The 25219-nt window shown below is 39.0% G+C and overlaps 1 protein-coding gene across 3 annotated transcripts in view; it reads right to left on the bottom strand.

The window, feature by feature from the left end:
- Positions 1 to 25219, bottom strand: part of VEPH1 (ventricular zone expressed PH domain containing 1) — a 213032-nt gene that overhangs the window by 26078 nt on the left and 161735 nt on the right. The window lies entirely within an intron of this gene.

The raw sequence follows: 25219 nt of genomic DNA, 5'->3' as shown, positions 1-25219 counted from the left end.
AGCTCTACTGTCCTCCTGAGGCTTTGCTATTATGTAAATGATGTGTATCCTCTGCTACAGGGCGGCCAGAACTGCACTCTTAAAAGGTTGCTTTCCTAAGAGGGAATTAATGTTCTTGCTAGCCTTGCATGTGCCTAGTCAACTTATGTGTTTATCCTCTGCGAGCTGTTATTTTATTTCTTTTCTGCTGGCCCACATACTCTTTAAAAAAAAGTTTCTTGATTTTTAGAGTGAGAGAGGAAGGGAGAGGGATAGATAAGAACATCAATGAGAAACATCATTGATGGGTTGCCTCCTGCACCCCCCTACTGGGGATTAAGTCCACAACCTCAGTATGTGCCCGTACTGGGAATCAAACCAGTGAACTCTTGGTTCCTAGGTGGATGCTCAACCACTGAGCCACACCTGCCAGGCTGGCTCACATACTCTTCTTTCCTACCCATAGTAACATCTCCAAGAGCTGAGGGGTGAACTGCTTATGGGGACCTAAAATAGAGAATGATCAAGTAGTTACCCATATTCTTCCACAAAGTTCTGGTTTCCCAGGTCTATATTTGTTGACAGAAGTGAGAAATATGTTAGACTCTAAGCTCATTGAGGGCAGAAATATATCTACCTTGTTCACAGTTGTATTCCCAGAATCTAGTCTGGCTTCAGGAATGGATTAATGTCATTTGTTTGCAGGCCCAGTGAAAAGTTTACAGGTGGACTATACAAATGGTCTAATGAGAATTTTAAAAGGCCTTTTTCTTAGAGAACATTCACACTCACTGGGACATAAACCCAACGAGGGCAGGGGTTTTGCTGTTGATGTGGCTGTTGCCAACTCAGTACCTAAAAGTGCCTGTCACATAAGCAAGCATTAAATAAATACATGTGGAATAATGAAAGGTATCAGCTGGGACTAGAAATGAATACTTCTCAAACATCCTTTATTAAGATTATTACAGCTCATGTGCTTGGATTGGACGTTTTGGAGGCTCCACATGCTGAACACAGCATTTCAAGTTGCTAACATTTAATACCATATTTTAGGCATTCCATCAGGCACTGTACATACAGAATGTTGTTTCAACAAAAGTGACTTCAAATGTGTTTAATGAAAAAAAGGAGGCTTAAACATTTTTTTCTTAAAACCATGTTCCCAAGATAAAGACTGAAGAAGCACCTGGGAGTTTTGTAGGTTTCAAAGGATGAAATCCATATTAAAATTTATGGAGGAAAAACAGATGTTCATAAATACCAGTTTCAAAACTGCTAAGTCTCTTAAGTCTGTACTTGGCCATTGGCATGCAAATCACTTCCTTATTTTCCACACAATTAAAGTTCAATTTTTCATTCACCACAAACACTGTTAGCAAACAAAGTATTTAATACTTAAGGGTTTCTTTATTTTTCCTGTCCTGAGACCAGAAATGTCCCAGGTTGTTACCTATAAACCACATTTGTCTTGGTAAAGTGTTATTTAAGAAGTTTAAGGTAGACGGCAAGCTTCACCCCAGTGTTCACATTCTGAAGTCAAAAGCATGCAGTTACAGATCCTCCTTCTTCAGAGGGTTTAGGTGTCATGCAGAGAGAACTACTGAAGAAGATAGACGGTTCTGTAAACTGTTGAAGTCGGCAAAACAGCCAACTTGAATAGAGAGACAGAGGAAACACAAGCAGTTCTGAATATTGGTGGGAAATCAAAGCAAAATAAATCACAAAACAAGCAAACAAACCAACAACCAGAGATACCTAAATTTTTGAAAATTTGATCTCTTAATATCCTTGAGGTCATTATTTCTCTACTTAGTCTTCTTTACCCTCCTGGGTCCTATAGTTTCCCCAGGCATTGCTCAAGAAATTCTACATGACTCCCCCCCACCCCCGCTTTTTTTCCCCCAAGGCAAGAGAACTAAGATGGACTTGATTAGAGAATTGCAAACTTCCTACTCATTCATATCTAAGTAGAGTCAGTCATTCTCTAAGTATTTCATTTCAATGGGATTGTAATGGACAGACCTTAGAGTGACACCCCTCCCCCTAATAATTGTGTTCATCCCTTTGGAGAGTCCCCTATTCTTAAGTGTGGGAGGGATCTGAGACTTGCTTCTAAACAAGAATATGGCCAAAGTGTTAGGACATCAATCCTATTATTGTCATAATGTACACACACACACACACACACACACACACACACACACACACACACACACCCACCCACCCACCCACTCAACCTGTCTTGCTAGATGCAAAGGAGACTCTCCTCCTGGACTTAAAGAATTAAACTGCCAAGTTGTGAATGACCCATGGACAGGGCCACATGGCAAGGAACTGTGGGTGGCCTTCCAGGACCTAAAGGTAGCCTTCAGCCAATAGCCAGTAAGAAATCCTGGCTTTCATGCCTGCAAACCCCAGGCAATGGTTTCTGCCAAGAACCTGAGTAAGTCTGGAAGCAGATCCTCCCCATTTAAACCTCTAAATGAGAACACAGCCCAGACAGTATCTTGTAGCCTGTGAGTCCTTGAGCAGAGGACCCAGCTAAGTCACAAGCAGACTCCTAACCCGAGGAAACTGTGAGATAACAAATACGTGTTGTTTTAAGCTTCTAAGTTTGTGGTATTTGTTATACAGCATTGAGAATCAATACTGAGATTGTGCCAAGAAGAAGGGAAGGTCACCCTGTTGGCCAATTCTCAATGAAAATAATGATTTTGCTTAGAGGGGACACATTCTTCCAAGAGCACTTCAAATCAGGCCTCAATAAAACCCGAAGAATTTTGAAGTCCAAATTATTTCTGCTGACTTAAAGAAAAATATATGTAACCATAGTAAGCATGCCATTAAGAAGGATTTTTCTAATAAACACCATCTAATTCAAGAGGGGTAAAAGCCCCTGGAGGGAAAATAATGTTTTTAACCAGTTTTAGAAGAAAATCATTAATGAGAACAGGAATTTGGGAAACTACATAAAAAGTCCCGTGTGAAGCCTCCTAGGGGAAAAATAAGCCAGGCAGCATGGAAAGATGAGAGGATATTTACAACATTATTTTGATGACAGTGACAGCATGAGTCAGCGCTATGGATTCCATAAAAGTGCAAAGTGGCCGCTGGATGTTATAATGTGGTCTGTGTACTGTGAGAGGGTACTGAGAAGCAATTTTCCAAAAATCAGTGAAAGCATACATCTGGAAGAAGTTTGGATCCTGGCACATTTAAATTCTGTTCTAAAGTTATTTTTGCACAGATACAAACATAAGATTGCCTCATGTGCTCCGTGTGCCTATGGTTAATAGGATCAATTCTAGGCACATACTTCAAATATGTGTTTAAGAAACATAAACCAGAGGGTTTTTTTAGTATAAATAATCCTCAATATTTTCACATAATAGCAGGGCTTTATGTCCTTATGGCTATTTCCAGTGCACATATTCTAATTATAGGGAGTCCAGAGTGTCAAGTAAGTTTATTGAGGGATGAAAATTAATGATTCATTTCTATATTATTCATCTTCATATTATTTATATTGTTCTAAATTTTGTAGGCATAGTGTCTTATAAGAAACACTGTAGGTTGAATGAATATACTAACAAAAGGACTCTAAAGAATATTTACGGCCCAGCCGGCATGGCTCAGTGGTTGAGCATTGACCCATGAACCAGGAGGCCATGGTTGCAATTCCTGATCAGAGCACATGCCTGGGTTGTGGGCTTGATCCCCAGTAGCGGTTGTGCAAGAGACAACCAATCAATGATTCTCTCTCATCATTGATGTTTCTATCTCTCTCCCTCTCCCTTCCTCTCTGAAATCAATACAAATATATTTAAAAAAAAGAATAGAAGGGAACTTTAAAAAAAGAATGTTTAGCCCTAACCGGTTTGGCTCAGTGGATAGAGCATCGGCCTGCGGACTGAAGGGTCCCAGGTTCGATTCCGGTCAAGGGCATGTACCTTGGTTGTGGGCACATCCCCAGTAGGGGGTGTGCAGGAGGCAGCTGATCGATGTCTCTCTCTCATCAATGTTTCTAACTCTCTATCCCTCTCCCTTCCTCTCTGTAAAAAATCAATAAAATGTATTTAAGAAAAAAGAATGTTTATGCTACAATTTGATTTTTAAATTTATTTCAATTTCTGAAAAATGTTATAATTGAGTTCAATTCATAACACTTAGTCTTTACAGTAACTGGTGTCAGGAACCAAGGATAAGTAGATGAAGGAGACACAGTCTTGTATTCCAAGGAAGTGAGAAAGCAATTCATTGGGTCCACACTACTCCTCATGGAGAAAAATTGGAATATACCATTATTAGTATTTGGTTGTGATTGTTATTAAACTTATTTTGGTATGAATCTTTTGGCCCTTAACTGGATTAAAGATCTTTAGCAAGGAGACTGATTTATTTTGTAGCTTTTTAAAATACTTAGCATAGCATTTCGCCAATAGTAGATGTTCAATAAATTTTTATAAATTTTTACTAATTGAGACACACAGGCTTTATCTCTAATTTATATGAAACATAGGATTTAGGGTTTCATTTTTTTATGTCTATTCAACTATGGCCATAAAGCTCTTTCAGAACACATTTTTTAAAAAAAATATGTACCAGCATCTCTGTGTATTATAGGAATCCATTTTATTTAATTTTATGAAACAAGTTTTTAGAATACAATGTTAGTAATTGAAGAAGAATGTTTGTCTGACTTCATCACGATAGCATGTTGATTTCATGCTCTGAAGACTCTCAGCTTTTCCAGATCACCAGTGCTCAGGAGTCCAGGGAAAGTTGTTATATACACCAGATACAGGTTCCACTCCTGGAAACCTAACCCCATATGCCTGTGTTCAGGCCAGGAACCTGAATTTCTAAACAAGCTCCCCAAGGTTTTCTGATATTCACTGACTGGGAAATTAATCCTACACCCTTGGGAACAGATGTGGGGCTGGCTGATCTGTCTCCATTAATTGGTATTTGTGGGATTTGTCAGCCCCCATGGGCTTTACTACAATAGGTTTCATATGACAACATATATAATCTGGTTGCAAGAGCAAAAATTCCATTCTTAAAAATCAGAGATGTTATTATTCCAGATTGTGCAATATGGAAGGGAGAGGTGACGTGTGAAAATTGAACTCGTTGGGCCTTTTCTGAAACTTGGCAGAAGGCTGGGCTGTATGTGAGGGAGGGTGGGACAACAGGTGGGAGACAGACTCTTAGCAGAGGCAGCAAGGGTGCTGATCTGGAAGAACTCAGTGTGGTTCAGTATTCAACATGAGTGTCACACATGTTGCGCTGTCTCCCCTTTTCTATCCCAAGTTAGTAAGATAACTGTAGGCACACATGAGTAGATGAGGTCAATGTGGCAAGCTTCTTACTTTCACTGGAGATCATGAGATAGACGTGACTATCTTCCTATCCTTGGAGTCCCTGTATGTTGGGAAGCACTGGGTTGCTTCTTGGCAAGTCCTGGAAATTCTGACTATGGGTCTGGCTACAAGTGGCTGGAAGAAGGCACTCATCTTTGTTTCATTCATTTCAGAGAGCAGTTCTGAAGAACGCTTTTATTTAAGAACCAACCAATGTGATAGACTATTTGACTTGGTTCAAAAAGTTAAATTTTCACACTCATCTAATGATCATGGAAAAATAATATCATCACAGAATGTTGGCAGTAAACATGGCAAGAGTTTACATAAAGTTGTTTATAGAAAAGCTAATAAAAGCACATGAATTGATTAGAAAATAAAAGTGGCACACTGAGTAAAGTTGAATAAATGTATTTTATAAATACAATTAAAATATTTTTAGCCCACTAAATTCAGCAAAGCATTTTTTAAAAATCAAAGTGGAAGCAAGGACAAAAGATTACCAATTCTCAAAATGTTAAGAAAATGTTGACATTTCTATAGTGGTGACAGCAGTAAAATGTAATCACCAGGACTGTTGGCAGTGAAAGCCAGCACCCACAGGATCTCCTGTCACATTAGAAAGCAAAGAATTGCAGTGATTTTTTTTCTAATTGATGATGGCCACCTGCATTTAGCAACCATGTATTGAGCATCTAGTTATTCTAGTACAACTATGCACTACTATGTGGTACTAGATCACAGGGTGCTGATGTGAAAGAGCTCATTGGATGGAGGGGCTTTCGTTTTTTTTTTTTTTAAATCCTCACTTGAGGATATTTTCCCCCACTGATTTCTAGAGAGAATAGAAGGGAGAAGGGGAATAGAGAGAGAGAGAGAGACATTGATGTGAGAGAGACACATTGACTGGTTGCCTCCTGCACATGCCCCTACTGGCGCTAGGGAACCTGCAACTTAGGTACATGCTCTTGATGGGTATTGAACTCTTAACCCTTCGATCTGTAGGCCAACACCGGCCAGGGCTCTTTTTCTTCCTTTGAAAATCAGTTAGTGAGGTTATGCTCCTCAGCTATGGAGCAAGGTCCCTCTCTTGTCTTATTTTTCCCCCTTTATCCCTGATACTGCTCTCATTCCTAGACTGCTCCTCCCATCTTCCCTTTACATATGTTCTCACTCTTTTGAGTTTGATATGTGTCTTTGAACATACATACTAGTATACTCTTGAGAAATACGAGCAACATTTAGTGTATTTTTCATTTTCCCAAATGATGTTATGCCATAGACTGCATTCTATTTCTTGCTTGTTTCACTCAAGATCTCTACATGGTGTTGTATGTGTATTTAGTTGCCTCTACCATGACAAAGTGATTTCATAGTGTGCATCCACCACCCACCACATTTTACCTAACCATTCCCCTGGTGATGGGCCCAAGGATGCTCCCACCTTTTCACTTACATGGACCCATGCCAACAATGGATAACCTCATACCTGTCCCCTTGTGGATGTGAGCAAAAATTTCTTTGGGGAATAATCATTCCAGAGTAGATCATAGGGAGGTATAAGGCTGTAGAATAAATATTTTTACTTTTCTGCACATTTTGGTTTTTCTGAGCAAATTTTACTGAAACTTTGTACCTGAGCTAAGAGAACAAGCTTTAGAAGTTAATTTATGACTGATTAGAAGTGAGAGACCATCTCGAGAGATTTCTCTTCCCAGAGTATGCGTTTACCTTTCAAGGTGGGGATGAGACCCAGGTTTGGAGACATCCCTGCTTGTCAAGCTGGGGACACTAGTCTTACCCTCCCCTTGTAAAGATTTAGGTGCATCCAAAAGGGTCACAGTAGGAAACCAGTATCTTTCCAAAGGAGCAAAGATCTTTCTTCCCTTCTTGCAGAAGAGTGGGAATAGCTGTCCATCCCCTATTTAAACATCCCAGATTCATATTTTCAGGGTTCCCTAACTACATAGACCCTAGAATGTGTAGGATGATATTTGGTTCTCATAGTGTTGTCCTAGGCAACTGAGGCAAAGGGAAACTGGTGAGGTGATTTGCTGTAAATAATAATAATGATCTGCTTTGCTCCAGAAACCTTGTTTGCATGAGACATTAAAAATGCAACATTATGCATATCCTTAACTTCACTAGGTTCTGATAAATTGCTTTCCAAAATGCCTGTCCAATTTATATTCCCACCAGCACAGCATGAAGAATTTCTTTTCCACATCATAATGAAAGGGCTTTCTAGGCTTTGAAGTTTCTGGAAGAATTACCATCCAACAACCCTTTCCCATGTCTGAAACAGACCATCTTTTTGGTGACCACAGATGTATTTATCTGATTGCATTAGGGGCTTGCAGCAGTCTCCAGTGACTTCTTAAAGCATTGTTTCTTAAACCATGAGAAAAATCAAACACCCTTCTGTAGCAATTGTTGCATTTCTCTCCATTTTTATTGCCTTTGGCTATCATAAGAAGTATTCCAGGTCCTGGGAATCAGACCACCCTTTTCAGGTACAATTATTTTAATACACTAGGCCATGGTCGGCAAACTGCAGCTCACGAGCCACATGCAGCTCTTTGGTCCCTTGAGTGTGGCTCTTCCACAAAATACCACAGCCTGGGCAAGTCTATTTTGAAGAAGTGGCGTTAGAAGAAGTTTAAGTTTAAAAAATTTGGCGCTCAAAAGAAATTTCAATCGTTGTACTGTTGATATTTGGCTCTGTTGACTAATGAGTTTGCCGACTACTGCACTAGTACATGCCAACATTTGGCCATAGTCTAGTTTTATTTTAAGAACTATTCTTTTATTGATGAGTTTATTACTTGGAGCAGTTACAAAGGGGATCAAACTACCATGACTTTACCATGGACTTAAGTAGAAGGCATTGCTTCCCATGACATGGGAACTTCAAAATTCTCATTTAGTCATTCAACAGATAACCCTAAGCATTGGTAAAGTAATAGTGATCAAGACAGACATAGTAAGTTGAACTACCCCTTAGTAGAGAAATGGATAAAGCGAACTATGGCCTATTTACACAATGGAAAACTTAATAGATGCTAAGATGAATGAGCTAACTCTACATGTATGAACAGATATATTTTGTAAAAGATAATCTTAAGTTCAGAAAGCATATTGCAAAAGATACACAAAATATGATAACACATGTAAAACCCCAAAACACTCAGGGAACTAATACCAACCTCAGGAGCGTATTCACAACAGCTTCTGTTTGTGAAGAGAAATATTTGAAGTAAATATGGAAGAAATGTAAGCACCTCTTCTATCTTGTGGTGGGAATGGGTATCACCTGTCTTTACTTTCCTGAATTTGTCATTTATTTCTGAATTTAATAAAAATAAAAGTGAGTTAGAGAACACAGTGCAGTGAAGCAAGGAGACTGGCAGGGGTTAGAATCTGTGAGGAAGAAAGATTCTGCATGTGGTGGGGGTGTTCCTTGGTACCCCACACGCCCCCTTGTGGAGGAGACCCTTTATTTTTCCTTGGGGGTGAAGGTCATTAAAGGACCATGTCTTTCTCCTGATTTTTGCATTTATTCCTATTGGGTGGAGGGGAAGTGCCATATTAAGGCCTCTTTTAATCTAAATCTCCAAACTGGGAGACAGATGAGCACGAAATGTCAAATGTTTGGAATATGTTCTATTGTTTTGTTTTAGAAAACAAACCAGTCATACAGTTGGCTGACATGACATTCTATCCTAGGGAAGTGCTGTAGAATGGGTTAAACAACAGAAGTAGCACTTAGGGTAAGATTATTTTTCTCCCTGCAGAGTGGTATGGAGTAAAGAAGGTAGGTTTCAGAGCCAGAGGATCTGAGTTTGTACCCTGCCACCATCATTCACTAGAGTTCTTGTGAAACATCTTAATTTCTCAGTGTTTTCAATGCACTGCTCAATCTGTAAAATGACAATGATTCCTAAGCTGTTTCCTTCAGAGAGTTTTTGCCCCAAATCAATTCATGGGTAATTACACTAACTGTAAAGAAATAATAAAAAATAGTGATAATGATGATGATTTGAACAAAGCAAACAAAGAAGCTCCTTTTTATGCATACAAAATACATTTTTTTTGTTTGTTTCCTAGCTAGAGAAATATCTTTCTGAAATGAATGACTTGTTTAAGAAACACTGATGTTAGGTGCCTGAGAAACATATTTCATTTTCTAAAAGCAAGTGACATACTTATCTGTCTGTTTTTGTTAGTGTGTTGTCAAACCTAGGGATACTGAATGTAATGAGATGCAAACATAACAAAATGTAATGCAACGTGAACATTTGAAAGGGGAATAATGACATGTGCATGTCTGATGGGGCCCTAATGAGATGTACAAATAGAAATGCACATAGAAATGTGCATGGGTAATGGTGTAATGAGATGCATAAATGCATGGGTGTAATGATAAAGGCATTTAAGGGGATGTAATGCGATTTATAAATGGAAGCATTAAATGGGGAGGGTGGAAAGGGCAGATTGTGATAAGAAGGAGAGAGAAAGAATGCAGTGCTATGCATGAATGGAGGAGCTAATAATATGTGCATGATGAGGATGTAATGAGATAAAAATGGAGTGGCATAATGAGGTTCACAGATGGAAGGATGTAATGAGCTGTGCAGAAAGGAGGGAATAATGAGAAGCATAAAAGGAAGGATTTAATACTCTGCATGAAGAAATGGACATAAAAAGATGTGAGGACTGAAAGGAGGAGCAGGACAAAAAGGGACATTGGTGGAGGGATGGGGAATAACAAGGTGGGCAAATGGAGCACTCTAATGAGATGCTGAAATTAAAGCGTGCAATGAGGTGTGCCCATTTAGGGAATAATTAGACACACACATAGGATTATAATGAGGTACCGGGCCCTGATCAGACATACCATAGCATTCAGTTCTTAGAAAGGAGGTGAAAATGGAATACAATTCAGAAAAAAGCCACGGAGATATCTAAATTGTTACAAACCCAGAAAAGAGAAAATTGAACCACAGCCTAGGAATTTATGAAGTAATGGTGGTATAGGTGCTGTTTGGGGGATTTATTCTGTGCCAGGTGCTCTGCTGGGTGTTTAATTAAATGCATCATCTCATTTCCCCTTCCTAGCAACCCTATGAGGCAGATGGATTAGTTCCTGGATTATAGATGAAGACTGAGCTACAGCGAGGTCAACCAATTTATTCAGATTACCAGAGCACATCAGTGGTGGAGATATGAATCAAGCCAAGCCAACCGGATGCCAGTTACCTTTGCCTTCCTCTGGTGCTTCTGTAAAAGCAGTCTGTCACACCTCCTGCCTCAGAGTCACCTGGATTACTTGTCAAAGATTCAGAGTCCCAGGCTCACCCCAGTGAGTACCATTCTCAAGTTCCACAGAGGCCCTGAAAACTTGCATTTGAATAAGCTCTCCAGGGCGTCCTGCATGCACTAAGGTCTGGGCACTATTTAGTGAGACCAGCACTGGAGTGGGGGGTTTTCTAATGCTTCCCATTAGCTCTGGGAAAAGATTGTGAAGAAAAGGACATACATTCAGCATGAGCCACGTGGGCTGGCTGCAGGGGCACTGTAGCAGGAACCGCCAGGCCCTGGGTGAGGCATCAAGTGAGTCTGTGCACTGTATTTGACAGGGGACTTAGAAAAAAGAGTCCCCTTCCCTTTAGATTGGTCTTTAATAGGAACCCCAAATTATATTGAAAATAGTATAAAATGCAAAAATGTATTGAAAATAATTAGGCTCTAGGAAATGTTGGTTTGCCAAATTAAAAAAAAAAAAAGAGAGAGAGAGAGATCACTCCATAGGCTTGCAAGGACTTTGAAGAGGATAATGTGTTCTTAGAACCCAAAGTCGGCCAATCTACATGCAACTTTCAGGGTTCTAATAAAAGCAAATAGTGCCACTGTTCTCTTACTTGGTATGTCTAGTATCAAGATATTTAAATTGCTATGATTTTTTAGCTTAAAAACCCAGAATTTATATTTTGAAATGGGTGTTAATTTTGAATGACTACTCACATATTAGTGACACAGCCTCTGCTCAAAACATTTTTACAAGTTTCTTTTGGGATGTATTTAGAGTACATTCATGGAGTGGTCTCTTTTTATAATAGACCTGGGCCTAGATAAAATTTTGGCCGTTGTGAAAATAAAGCTCATTCTCATGAAAACCTTTGTCATTCATTTTGTTTTTTTGGGCAGGGGCGGGGGGATTCTTGCAGAGGAAGTGCAATATTAGTTGTCATTTATTGAACACTTACTATGTGCCAGTCACTGTTCCAAGAATTTTACATGTGTTATAGCTTCTAAATCTCACAAAACCTCTGTGAAGTGGGTACTAGTATTTTCTGCACTTAGCAGGTAGAGAAGATGAGATGCAGAGGACTTAAATAAAAGAACTAGGAAGTGGTAGAACCAGGATTTGAACCAAGATCCCAAACTTTTAACGACCACACTTTCACCTTGTTTGAAAAGAGGTGCTGTTTATTCTAATAGTTCAGTGCCCAGTGTTTGTAAGTAGTCACACACTATTCATAATCATGTCAAGGGAAAAAGAAAAAAATTTCCCTCGTGCATTGATTATTTAAGAAAAGAACCTAAACCACTATTGGATTAGCAGACATTTCAGAGGAACTGCATACCTCTGTTCCCCCAGGAATAGAGTTATTTCAGTAACCATTTTCTAAAGTCTTTTTTTTTTTTTTCAATTTCCCTGACTGATGCAGAACATCTGGCTGACTGTGAAGGAATGTTCACTACAGTAGTAAAATTGACATGCTTTGTTATAGGACAGTCTGGCTTGTGTAACCTGAAGGAGGTACAATATAATATGTGTGATAAACCAAGAGTTAAATAAATCAAGAAAATATTTCTTATGCCAATTTTAATTTCTTAAAGAAAAGCTTATGTACAACAGAAGTACAGTGTATGTGGAGAGTGGAGTATATCAATTAGCCAAGTATAAGGGTAATAACTTTCTAATTTTTCAATAGTGAATGGAACTGTCACTTACATTCAACGTGTTTACAAAATCATATGCAATCACTTAATGAGTTGTGTGTAAGGAATTGTTTAAATGAGGGGTCCTATAGATTGCTATAATGTATAGCTCTTAAGGGGAAAAAAATGAATTCAAATGGAGGTAGAGAGAGTATTTTGGGAGGCAAAGTTTAGAATTTGGCTGGACTTTCACACTCAGTGGTCCCAAGGCATCAATAAAAGTTGTGCTTGTAAAAGTCTCCAGAAGGCGTGCCACTTCTCAAGGACTCTTCACCTTCTAGCCTCCCCTCGCACTTTAATCACATGAATCCCGGATGAACATTTACGAGGCTTTGGTGGAGGAGTGCGAGTCCACTGGTACTACATAAACTGTGATAAAAATTCATCTCATGCTGAAGCTAATACTCTCCGGTGCTACCTAGCATTGCAAGCCTTACGCACAGAGCCTGGTGTAAACTCGGCCCTGGTCACAGCCTCTCTCCCCTTGCTCGGTTGTCTGTCTGCGTTAGCCTTGGCCAGCTTTGTGATAAATGAGCTTGTTTCCAAGGGGGACTAGCAGAGCAAAAGCTGGGAGGAAAAGCAGAGGGTTCTTGTGCAAAGATGCACAAATCCATCATCTTCTTCGTTCAGAAAATAACTTTTTTTTTTTCTGGGCTCAAAAATGCATCTTTATGTTTCTCAAATCAGGTTTCCTATGTGTAGACTTTTCTTTAGCATTTTAAATCTTTCTTTCTTTTTGGTCTGCGTCTTTACCCTCTATCATCTCAAACATAGATCTCCTCCTACCTACATCCTTGAAATCTTTTACCATTTCATTACCACTGAGCCAAAAAACAAAAAACAAAACAACAACAACAAAAACTCAGTTTAGCACTTGCACAGCTGATCATTGCTGGAGAAAATTCATATTTCCATATTACTTTAAATCTATCATCTCAGATCCCAAATGCATATTCCTCATTAGCCGGATGATCCTGCTATTCTTCTCTAGTAAGTTCATGGTTCCTTTCTCTAAGAATTTCATCTCAGACATTCTCTTTCCTCAAACCTCCTACATTCTACCCCTCCTTTCCCCACCCCACTTTTAGCTGATGGCCTCACCTCTTATTTCACCAAAAAAGATGAAAAGCCATCAAAAAGCACTAACATATCTTTCCACCATCCAATCTCCTTCTTGATCTGGGTCTGCAGGCAGTGACTTTTCTCTCTCATCTGCTTACTATTTTCACTCTCTATTGCATCATCCCAACAACTTACAAACATGCTCTGAGGTTTCCATATTAAACCATCTCCATACTTCCTCCATTACCAGCCCATTCAGCGCCAGACTTTTACAACAGCTTTCTACATATGCTGTTTCCTTCCTCATTCTTTCCTTCCCAGCATTTCTCCACTGACTTCTGTTTGCACCTCGCCCTTAAAACTCCATTAAAATTGCTCTTTCCAAGTTGCCCAAATGGATGGACACTTTTCTGTACGTATCTTCTTGATCTGGCTGCCGAATGCCATCCATGCCCTGACTCTTTCTTGGACATTCTCTTGATATCTGTGACTTCCTGGGTTTCTTTTGTCTCTCGGCTGCTCTCTGGGTTGATTCTTGAACTGGGTCCTTTTCCTTTCTGCACTCCTCCCAGGTTGCTTTAATCTCCCTGAGGCTCTCACCATCTCTATGCTGAGGATGTCCTCATTTGTATTTCTGTCCTAAACCGCTTCACATGTGCCTGCTAGACAATTCCACTGGAACATTCCATAGGCATTTTCCATGTAAGATGTTTGAAAGCCTCCCTCCTCCTCACACCCCACCCATTAGTTGATTATGTCCCTTTTATCTCCAAAACGTGGATGTGTCATTTATCCGATTCTGACTGGGACCATCCCAGTTTAAGCTGCTCTCTTCTCTCATCTGGATCATCAGTCGTCTCCTGTGTGATCTCCCTGATTCTGCTTTTGCCCCTGTCTGATCTAGTCTCCACAATGCAGACTGAGTGATCTTTTGAAGACAAGCTGGGTAGTGTCTGCTGCTCAAACTCTTTAGGGACTCCCACAGATGGCAATAAAACTGCAGCTCCTTGCTATGGCTTATGAGGCCCGAGGGCAGTTCCCCCAGGTGAACTCTCCACTTGCCCTTTTGGTCACTGGGCTCCACCTTGATCCTTGTACTTCCTCCAACGCGATGGAAGGGGAGCGAATTCCCGCCGGGCAGGCATGCCCATCCACAGTGATATAGGAAGAAGAAACGATTAGAACTTTCACTTTACTTTTCATCTCATGCTTTAAAATTTCCATTTTTGAATGTGTCTTATAATGGAAATGAGTGTAATAATACATGTACATAATCTATAAGTAAATAAATACAAACATGGAGGGTGCCTGCTCAGAAATTTTTCTGATGGGAAGTGTGATTTAAATTCAGAGGAGAATGCTCTAATATGCCAAGGTTTTTACCTTGCTTTTCTTATTCTTTCTCTCCTTTTGGTTTTTGATCTCAAGATCTTTGTGCAAAACATTCTCTCTGCCAGGAAAACTCATCAGACACCACCTCAGAGAAGCCTCCCCTGAGCATCCAACAAATGCTCCCTTTATCACTTTCTTTGGGCATTTTATATTATATTTTTACTAGAGGCCCAGTGCATGGAATTCATGCACTGGGTGGGGGGGAACCCTCAGTCTGGCCTGCACCCTCTCGCAGTCTGGGAGCCCTCGGGGGATGTCCGACTGACAGCTTAGGCCCGCTCCCTGTCAGTTGGACATCCTTAGCACTGCCATGGAGGCGGGAGAGGCTCCTGCCACTGCTGCCGCACTCACCAGCCATGAGCCTGTCTTCTGTGTGAGTGGCACTCCCCCTGTGGGAGCCACTGACCACCAGTGGGTAGCTCCTGCATTGAGTGTCTGCCCCCCGCCCCCAATGATCAGTGCACATCACAGTGAGCAGTTGAGTGGCCTTAGCATATCATTAGCATATTACTCTTTGATTGGTTGAACGGACGACTGGATGACTGGACACTTAACATATTAGGCTTTTATTATATAGGATAGTCTCTGTCAGAGTGGAGTTGTGTATTTATTTACTTGTATATTACTGTCTCCAACAGGGCAGGGCATGATGGCTTATGTTGGGTCTCTGCACAGTGCTTGGCATAGAGCAGGCATTCCCCTCAAATATTTTTAGCTGACTGAATGAACTTAGGATCACATTTATTATATCTGTACTGTGATTTTTTTTTTTTGTCTCCTCCATGTCATTGCTGGTGTCATTCCCTTTACATGGAACCATTTTCCTCTTTCTTTAAAAAACCAAGACTCTGTATTTTAATGCCCACTAGCCTCCCAACCAGTTCGCTCTTCATCAGGAGTGTCCCAGACATTGGCATCTGCAGCCACACCCCCCCCACCTTTAATCTGCCCTCCTAACCCCCTTGCCTTCAGTTTCCTGACATGATTTGCATTCTCATGCAGTTCACTCCTTAATCCATGGAATTACCCTTTGGCCTGCCTTCTTTGAATAGGCTCTTATTCACATATTAGAGGCCTGGTGCACGAAATTTGTGCACTGGAGGGGGGGTTGTCCCTTAGCCCAGCCTGTGCCCTCTTGGGGGATGTCTGACTGCCAGCTTAGGCCTGCTCCCCACATCCTTAGTGCCGCAGAGGCACGGGAGGCTCCCGTCACTGCCACTGTGCTCGTCAACTGCGAGCCCAGCTTCTGGCTGAGCTCCCTGTGGGAGCACACTGACCATCAGGGGGCAGTTCCTGCATTGGGCATCTGCCCCCTGGTGGTCAGGGCATGTCATATTGATCGGTCATTCTGCTGGTCAGTTGATTTGCACATTAGCCTTTTATTATATAGGATTCTTTTAATCTCCTTAACTCACCTTCAGTTTTTAGACACAGCCTATCAGATTTTCCTGCTTCTGGGCTCAGAGCCCAGGGGTCCCCATCCCCATCTAGGCTTCTGCAATCCCAAACCAAATTCTCATTTACTGCACTCCCATCTAGCTTGCTCTGAAAGTGAGGTTCACCATAGCTAACCTCTCTCCAACACCATGATTCATGCACACTGCTCTCCCTTGAGGCTGGCCTGCAACATTTGTCACTCACATCACACTTGTAGACTTAAATTTCTCCTAAGAATTTGAATGGTTAACAGCCTTTATATAATAAGCCCTTTTCTTATTTACTTCCTTACGCATTTATTTATTAAAGTGCTGTATTAACAGTGTATTTCAAAACACTCAATCTAAGCCTAGGGAGCATCGGGTCTCCTTTTGTTCCACACAGAATTGCTGCTTTAGTTTTATTTGGGCTTGGACAGAACTGCCAATTACTCTGGGAACTGTCAAGTGTGTTCGTAGCGATGTGGACTGAAAACAAATCTCCAAATGTTAGCCAGATGGGGCCCATTTTGTTTCAGCAGCAAATTAATTTTTTTTTTGTTGTTTCCATAATGGGCATAGTCTTGAGACCTCATCTCTATGGCATATAAAATTTCTCCAGGCTTTGGGAACTGGAACATGTGTGTCAATAAAGGAGACTTTTCTCTCAAATTCTAGTCCAGGAGCAATTCCCTAGTCAACTTACTGTCTGGTCCTCTGATGAGCAGAGCACCTCTGAAAGGTGGAAATATTAACTGTATCTCTGTTTACTCCATGAAGGCTATTCTCCCCATTTCTTAAACAAATCAATGGATTTTCTACCCTTTTAAAAAATCCTTATTTTATAATGAAAATTGATTATCTTAAAGTGCAATTTTCTTTATTTAAGTAAGCTGCTCATTTACATTTCCTTACATAAAACAGTACAACTAAAAGTGGTACTTGTACAATGAAATTTTTTTTTGTTGATTACAAAAGAAATACATACTTCTTAGAGAAGATTTAGAAAATACTAGTCCCATCAACCAGAGCTTACCATTGCTCACATTTGGGTATATTTCCTTTTGATTGTTTTAGTGGACAATCCTCTAAGTAATCTTTATATAAATAAATTTATATATTGCAATGTGGTATTTCATGTAAATATAGTTTCATGTCATTAAACATTTCCCATAATTTGCATGGTTCCTTAATACTCTTCCATATAGATGAATATATTACTTTAATTCTCCCATCTCTAGCTATATCTATATATTTCTACATTTATATCTAAGACTCTCTTTCTCCTATCTTTAGATATTTAGGCTATTTAAAAATCACTCCATAATACTTTGGTATGTGTGTCTTAAGTTTTGCACACATTTCAGATAATTTCTTTAGATTCCTAAAAATAGGATCACTGTATTAAAGGATATGAATATTTTTTTTTTTTTTTTAAATATATTTTATTAATTTTTTACAGAGAGGAAGAGAGAGGAGAGGGATAGAGAGCTAGAAACATCGATGAGAGAGAAACATCGATCAGCTGCCTCCTGCACACCCCCTACTGGGGATGTGCCCGCAACCAAGGTACGTGCCCTTGACCGGAATCGAACCTGGGACCTTTCAGTCCGCAGGCCGACGCTCTATCCACTGAGCCAAACCGGTTTCGGCGGGATATGAATATTTTTAAGACTCTTGATCAGCATTGCTAAATTATTTTAGGAATGTTGAAATAATTTACACTTCAACTAGAAATGTGTGAGAGTGTCTGAACTGCCTTTCTAGTCAACACTGATTATTGTCTTTTATTTATTTATTTATTTATTTATTTATTTATTTATTATTAATTTTTTACACAGAATTCTTCTTTTGGTTTTATTAAAGTTATTTGAACCACTAATATACTTTTTGTATTTAAGCCAACATTTTCTAAAATCATTTTATCAATAACAGTTTCTTTTCAGAAAGTTTACTTCTGAGATTTTTTTTTTTGAGATTATTGTCTTTTAAAAAATGAATTAAAAAGGGCCATTCTACTTTAATTTCAGTGTTTATATCTTGACTACTAATGAGACTGAATACTTTTTCTGGACTTCAAGTCTTATTTGCTCATACCTTTGACCAACCCTGATGACTAATTTGAATGAGCTTAAGTACCTTAAGGATATTAAACTTTGCCTTGTATGCTGTAATACATATTTTCATTTAAGTTATTGTATACACAGGTTTTATAAATTTTATATTTTTATGGAGTCAAATCTATCAATCCTCAACTCTTAGACATTACTTACAAATTTAATTAAATTTTAATTAATTAAATGGATAATGTAACAAATACTCATGTACTTGTCAGCCAAATTAGTACTCATATTTTGCTTCTGATTTTTTAAAAACAAAATTACAGATGAAATAGAGAACTCCTTAATCTTGTTCCCAGTAACACTTCCCTCCCTCTTTCCCCCATTTTCTTGTTATCTAGAGGCAATGCTATCATGAATTTGGTGTGAGTTTAAATATGGCACTATATTTTGATCACAAGTATATATGTATCCATAAATAATGCATAACACTGCTTAGAATGCTTTAAAAATTTATGCAAGCTAGCATACTATTCATGTCATACTCTTGCAACTTTCTTAATAGAACTCAATATTCTGTTTTCAAGATTTATCCCATGTTGCTACATATAGATCTAATTAATTCCCTTTTATTGCCTGTATAACAAACATGACTATACCACAACATTTTTTTTCTTTCTTCTACTGATGTTAATTTTATTTTTTTTTTTAAAAATATATTTTATTGATTTTTACAGAGGGGAAGGGAGAAGAATAGAGAGTTAGAAACATCAATGAGAGAGAAACATCGATCAGCTGCCTCCTGCACACCCCCTACTGGGGATGTGCCTGCAACCAAGGTACATGCCCTTAACCGGAATCGAACCTGGGACCCTTCAGTTTGCAGGCTGATGCTCTATCCACTGAGCCAAACCGGTTAGAGCTGATGTTAATTTTCATTGCTTCTGATATATATATATATATATATATATATATATATATATATATATATATATACACACACACACACACACACACACACACACACACACACACACACATGAGTGGCCGGATTATTATGGTCTCTGAACGCATAATAATCTGGCCACTCAGTATATATATATTAGAGGCCCGGTGCATGAATTCGTGCATGGATGGGGTCCAGCCAGCCTGGCCAGGGGGAGGGAACATGGGCGGTTGGCCAGGCTGCCTGTTGGTCGAGGGGACAATTTGCATATTAGCCTTTTATTATATAGGATATACACTGAGTGGCCAGATTATTATGTGTTCAGAGATCATAATAATCTGGCCACTCAGTGTATATATATATAAATGTGTGTGTGTGTGTGTGTGTATATATATATATATGCAAACAGTGCTCACTTAACATCTGTTCATTTCTCCTAATGCAAGTATGTGAGAGTTCTACCTAGAAAAGGAATTGCAAGATAATAGGGTACAATGAATTTATAATATAACCAGCTATTGCCAGATTGCTCTTTTAAAAAGGTTGTAAAGGAAAATTTGACTTAAACTTTGTCTAGTACAGAACATTTTTGTACATTATAATAAAAAACGTCTTTATGGAAAGAAAGATGCATCTCTGATAAAATGTTTAAACTCTGTTTACAGAGAACTTAAATGTTCTCATGGCGGGGAGATAAATATAATGTTATGAATGTTAATTAACTAGATAGGGGACTCCTTTGGAGGGGATGCTTAAACATTTTTTAAAATAAGCTTTAAATGAGAGGAAGACTTCTGGAAAGCTAGTTACTCACCCACGTTGACTGTCAGCTAGCTGTCTAATTTAATTATTATATATTTTATTACATACACTGTATATTTATATTTGAGTCTGATTTAATTATTACATACTAGAGGCCCAGTGCCCGAATTCGTGCACAGGTGGGGTCCAGCGACCTGCCCTGATTGGGGCCAATTGGGCTGGGTTGGCTGGAGGGAAGGGACACAGAAGGTTGGCCGGCCAACCCTGACCACTGGTTGAACTCCCAGTAGAGGTGACAATTTGCATATTAGCCTTTTATTATATAGGATATTTTTTCTCAAATACTAGTACTTTTTTCCTAAATAAGCAAACCTGTTTTATTCTCATTTATTGTATATAAACATTCTCATTCTTTTATGTATTTGCCAAGACTTTTATTGTCACCATTTTTTATTCTCACCAGTTTTTTTTTTCTTTATTGATTAAGGTATTACATATGTATCCTTATCCCCCAATGCCCCCCCTCCCACTCATGCCCTCACCCCCCTGGTGTCTGTGTCCATTGGTTATGCTTATATGCATGCATACAAAGCCTTTGGTTGATCTCTCCTTCTTACCCCCACCCTCTCACCAGTTTTTGATCATTGTAAAATGGGGTTATCATTTTAAAAATTTCAAATAAATTATTTCAATAATTTTTAGTGAGTCTAAACATCTTACATTTTTGGTCATTTGAGTTTCCTGTTCAGTGAATTTTATGTTCATGTTCTTCATTAAATTTTTTCTTCGGTTGTTTGTCTCTTCTGTGTTGATTTATAGAAGATTTTTGTGTGTGAGTTATACATATTTCAAATACCTTCTTACAGCTTGTTCGTACCTTTTAACTTTGTTATGGTATGTTTTGTTATAGAGAAATTTAAACTTTTTGTGTAGCCAAATCTGTTATTCATATGTGTTTCATGATTTCTATTCACTTAGGTCTTAAGAAATCCTTTCTTATCCTGAAGTCATAAAGGTAAACTTCAATATTTTCTTCTACTTCTAAGGTTTCATTGATTACATTTAGGCCTCTAATCTATCTGGAATTGATTTACACTGAGTGGCCAGATTTTTATGATCTCTGAACGCATAATAATCTGGCCCCTTAGTGTATATCCTATATGATAAAAGGCTAATATGCAAATTGTGCCCTTGACCAGGAGTTCAACCAGCAGGCAGGCTGCCCAACCTCCCATATCCCCTCCCCCTGGCCAGGCTGGCCAGACCCCACCCATGCACGAATTCATGCACCGGGCCTCTAATATATATACATATATATACATATATATACATATATATATACACATATATATACATATATATACATATATATACATGTATATACATATATATACATATATATACATATATATACATATATATACATATATATACACATACACACACACTGAATGGCCAGATTATTATGCGTTCAGAGATCATAATAATCTGGTCACTCAGTGTATGTATATAATGTCTGGGAGGGATCTAATTTTATCTTTTGAATCTGGAAAGTCACCTGGCCCCATACTATTTTGAAAATATTTCATTTTCTTCTCCTTTAAAAAAAAATCTACCAAGTGTCTGTATATGCTTGGGGCTATTTCTGAAATCCTTATTCTTTACCATTAATTTATCCCTGCAGCAATAATCATGCTCTTATCTGTTTGTTTTTTTTTTAAGAGCTAACATTTGGTATTTATTATGTTATACAGGAATTGTATGTATTTATTTGTATGTATTATTTGATCATTACAATCCTGTTGGTAGGTACTCTTAAAAACACTAATTTTATTTTTTATTATTTTTTATTTATTTATATTTATTGTTGAAAGTATTACAGATGTCCCCTTCTAGCTCCCGCCAATAACCCCCTCCACCCTTCTCCTGCCCCACCCCAATACCCAAGCTTTCACTGCACCAGTGAACTATGAAAAGGGATGGGTCACTCCAGTCAGAAACTTTTAAAAGTTCGTCTGTGATTCTCCGAGTTCTCTGTCTTCCTCCACCGTGGTGACTGTAGATGCAAATGTTGATATTGAGTTGCCAGAAGATGAACACAGAACAGAAGATGCACCTGGAATTCTAATCCACCACATGGAGGACTGCGGCTCTGGAGAGCCATCCAGACCCACCACACACTTTGCATGGGGAAGAGAAAATCTTTTTTTCTTTTTCTTTTTTTAAAAAAATATATTTTATTGATTTTTTTACAGAGAGGAAGGGAGAGGGATAGAGAGTTAGAAACATTGATGAGAAAGAAACATCTATCAGCTGCCTCCTGCACACCTCCCACTGGGGATGTGCCCGCAACCAAGGTACATGCCCTTGACTGGAATTGAACCTGGGACCTTTCAGTCCGCAGGCCGATGCTCTATCCACTGAGTCAAACCAGCTAGGGTGGGAAAAGACAATCTTTTGCACTCTAGTTCTATTGACTAGCTATGTGACGACCTTCACCAGGCCCTTTTGCTTCCAATTTTAACATCCAGGAAATGACAAGATTAATTTATTTATTCAGTTAGTTCCCATTATATATTGAGCTTCTACCAGGCACTGTGTGACTTTGGAAAAATAATAGTAAAAACGGTGTAATCCCTGCACTCAAGCACTTTTCAAGTTAGTAAATATCATATTGTTGATTTCCAGTTCTGAAATTCCAGAATTTTATTAAAAGGCAACAGCAAGAACAAGCCCTCTAGCATCATAATCTAGAGAGTGAGGCATTTTCTCAGGAGTTTTCTCCTTCTTTCTAAATCCACTTAGCCACAGTGTCAACTCCATTACCGCAGCTGATGCAGAAACGCTCATCATTTTCAATCACCAGCGTATATTACAGTGTACATATGGTAAAAAAAAAAAAATAAAAATAAAGCAGTCTTTGGACCATTCTCACAGCAATTTTGAGTTTAGTGGGCACAACACTTCATAAAAAATAGAAGAAAATCAGTTTGATTGAGAAATAACCAGACAGATAACTGCCAAATATGTACATTCTAGATGTTAAAGACTTTTTCAATTACTTATGAATAAACCAAATTATAAAACTAAAAAATTTGAAAGCATTTTGGTTTGCAGTTAAATTTTCTCTAGAGGACTATTTATTTGTGTAAAATAGAAGAAATATGAATAAGTATACTGTGCGCATGCACAAAACTGATCTGCCAAGTTTTAAAAAATCTCTTAGGACTCGAAGCAGCATGCCAAGTTCTAATTTACTAGTTGCCTCTAGTTAAAATACAGTACACAATGAAAAATTTATAAGAATTTGAGGCATTGTCTCCAGACATGATACACAGTTTAAAATTTGAGTGAAATATACAAAGAATTCCATTCTACTTTGTATTGGTGCAATTGTGGCATTTCCTTTATTCTTACATACTGCATACCTAATTCTTAAACCAAAGCCAAAAATAGTGATACAATAGTTGAATGTGTCTTCAGTGTCTTACCCTAAACTTCTGATTAATCGGACCCATTTGTCATCCTTTCACAATCCTTCAGCACTTTAGAGGTATTGAGTTAATTTTACAATATAACAGTTTTTGATTAAATTGCTACTTGTTTGTACTCTGAGTTTATTTAATATTGGTATGTTTACTCCCCTTCTCAATAGTAAAACAAAGACAAGACCACGATCCTATATGTATTCTTATAACCTCTGGTTTGCTTAGTAAGCATCCAATGGTTATTACTGTGTTTTCTTAAAGGTAAAACAAGAATAGTCAAGATCTTTGAGCATAGTAAGGGCTTAGAGAAGCTGGTAATATTTGCTAAGGAGAGATCAATAACCAATCTCTATTCTCATTGTACATATTCTATTTCCCCGGAGTGATTCAATCCACTGTCATAATGTCTAGTACTACCTTATGTCTCCCAAACCCATACCTCCAGTCCTGGTCTTCCTGAGATCCATTTCAACCACCATCATTACATGGTTACCTATACAAACAACTTCAATTCAAATATGTAAACCAGAATGATTTACCTTCTTTTTCCACAGTGGCTTCCTTTGTGGTCTCTCTTTTTCAGGATGGAGCCATCATCCGTTTACCCACACAATGCGCCTGGAGTCATCCTTGGTTCTTCCAGTTTCCTTATCAGGCACCAAGTGCTGTTGATTCTACCTCTTTAAGAACCTTGCATCCATCATCTTCCTACAAGTCCAGCTTTGATTCATGCCTTCATTTCCTACCTGATTACAGTAACAGCTTCCTAGGTAGTCTTCCTGCCTCCAGTCAGCTTTCCTCCAATCATTCTCTCTACACTCGGGCCTGTGACTTCTCTCACACACAGAACTGACCACATCAGTGTACATCCATGTCCAGTTTCACTTTACTGATTGGATGGATGTAGTTCCACATTCTGATCTTCAAGTTTGGGGGCCTGCTGAGGTGGTCTCAGGCCACTGTGTCCTGAGAGTTATGGCTCTGTTTCTACACTCCTAAAATGCTCTGGGTCTCAAGTCATACTTGCCTGCCTCAGCACAGCTCCTTCTCCCTGACCATGCTTTCTCTCTTCCTGTTCACCTTATCTTCATTTCTTTTTTTTTTCCTGCTTTGTGGTGATTGCAGAGGACAAGGGCATGAGAGGAAGTTTGGAAGGAAGAAATAAAAGGCACTGAAAAACCTGGAGCCCAGTTCATGGTGCTCGTTCCCTTTTGATCCTAGAGTCCATGGTCTTCTTTTATAAAATGTTTTCTATTCCATGTCGTATGAGTAGTTTTTGAGTAGCTTTTAGTGGATTGTACCATGTCAGTCTGTGAGCCTCAAGCTACAGTGCCAATGTTTAGCTAAGCTACTCCAGGGTATTGCTGCCTTGGCATCCATCTTGTTTGACCAAGCAGCCCTTGGGGGCCTTAAACTGACACTGGCCACCTAATGCAAGTGCACGTTCCAGACAACAGCTTACAGAGTCATGAGCAAATGTAAGTTTCTGCTATGATTTCCCCAGAAGCCCTGTGATCAAGCTTTCCCTGCTTCCCAGGGCCTTCTCCTTGGGTGTAACTTAGATAAGACTTTCATGGGCTTACCAAAACCCCACTCTGTTTGGTTTGAATTGGACAATCTGGCCTTAGCCTGGGAAACCCAAAGTACTCTCTCCCAAGACCCAAATAAAGGTATGTGTCCCAGAACCTGCCTCTCTCTCTCTCTCTCTCTCTCTCTCTCTCTCTCTCTCTCTCTCTCTCTCTCT

Source organism: Plecotus auritus (assembly GCF_963455305.1).
Source record: "Plecotus auritus genome assembly, chromosome: 2".
In the NCBI taxonomy this organism is placed as follows: Eukaryota; Metazoa; Chordata; class Mammalia; order Chiroptera; family Vespertilionidae; genus Plecotus; species Plecotus auritus.
Note: the sequence above shows the minus strand (reverse complement) of the source record. Positions and strands in the feature narration are given on the sequence as shown.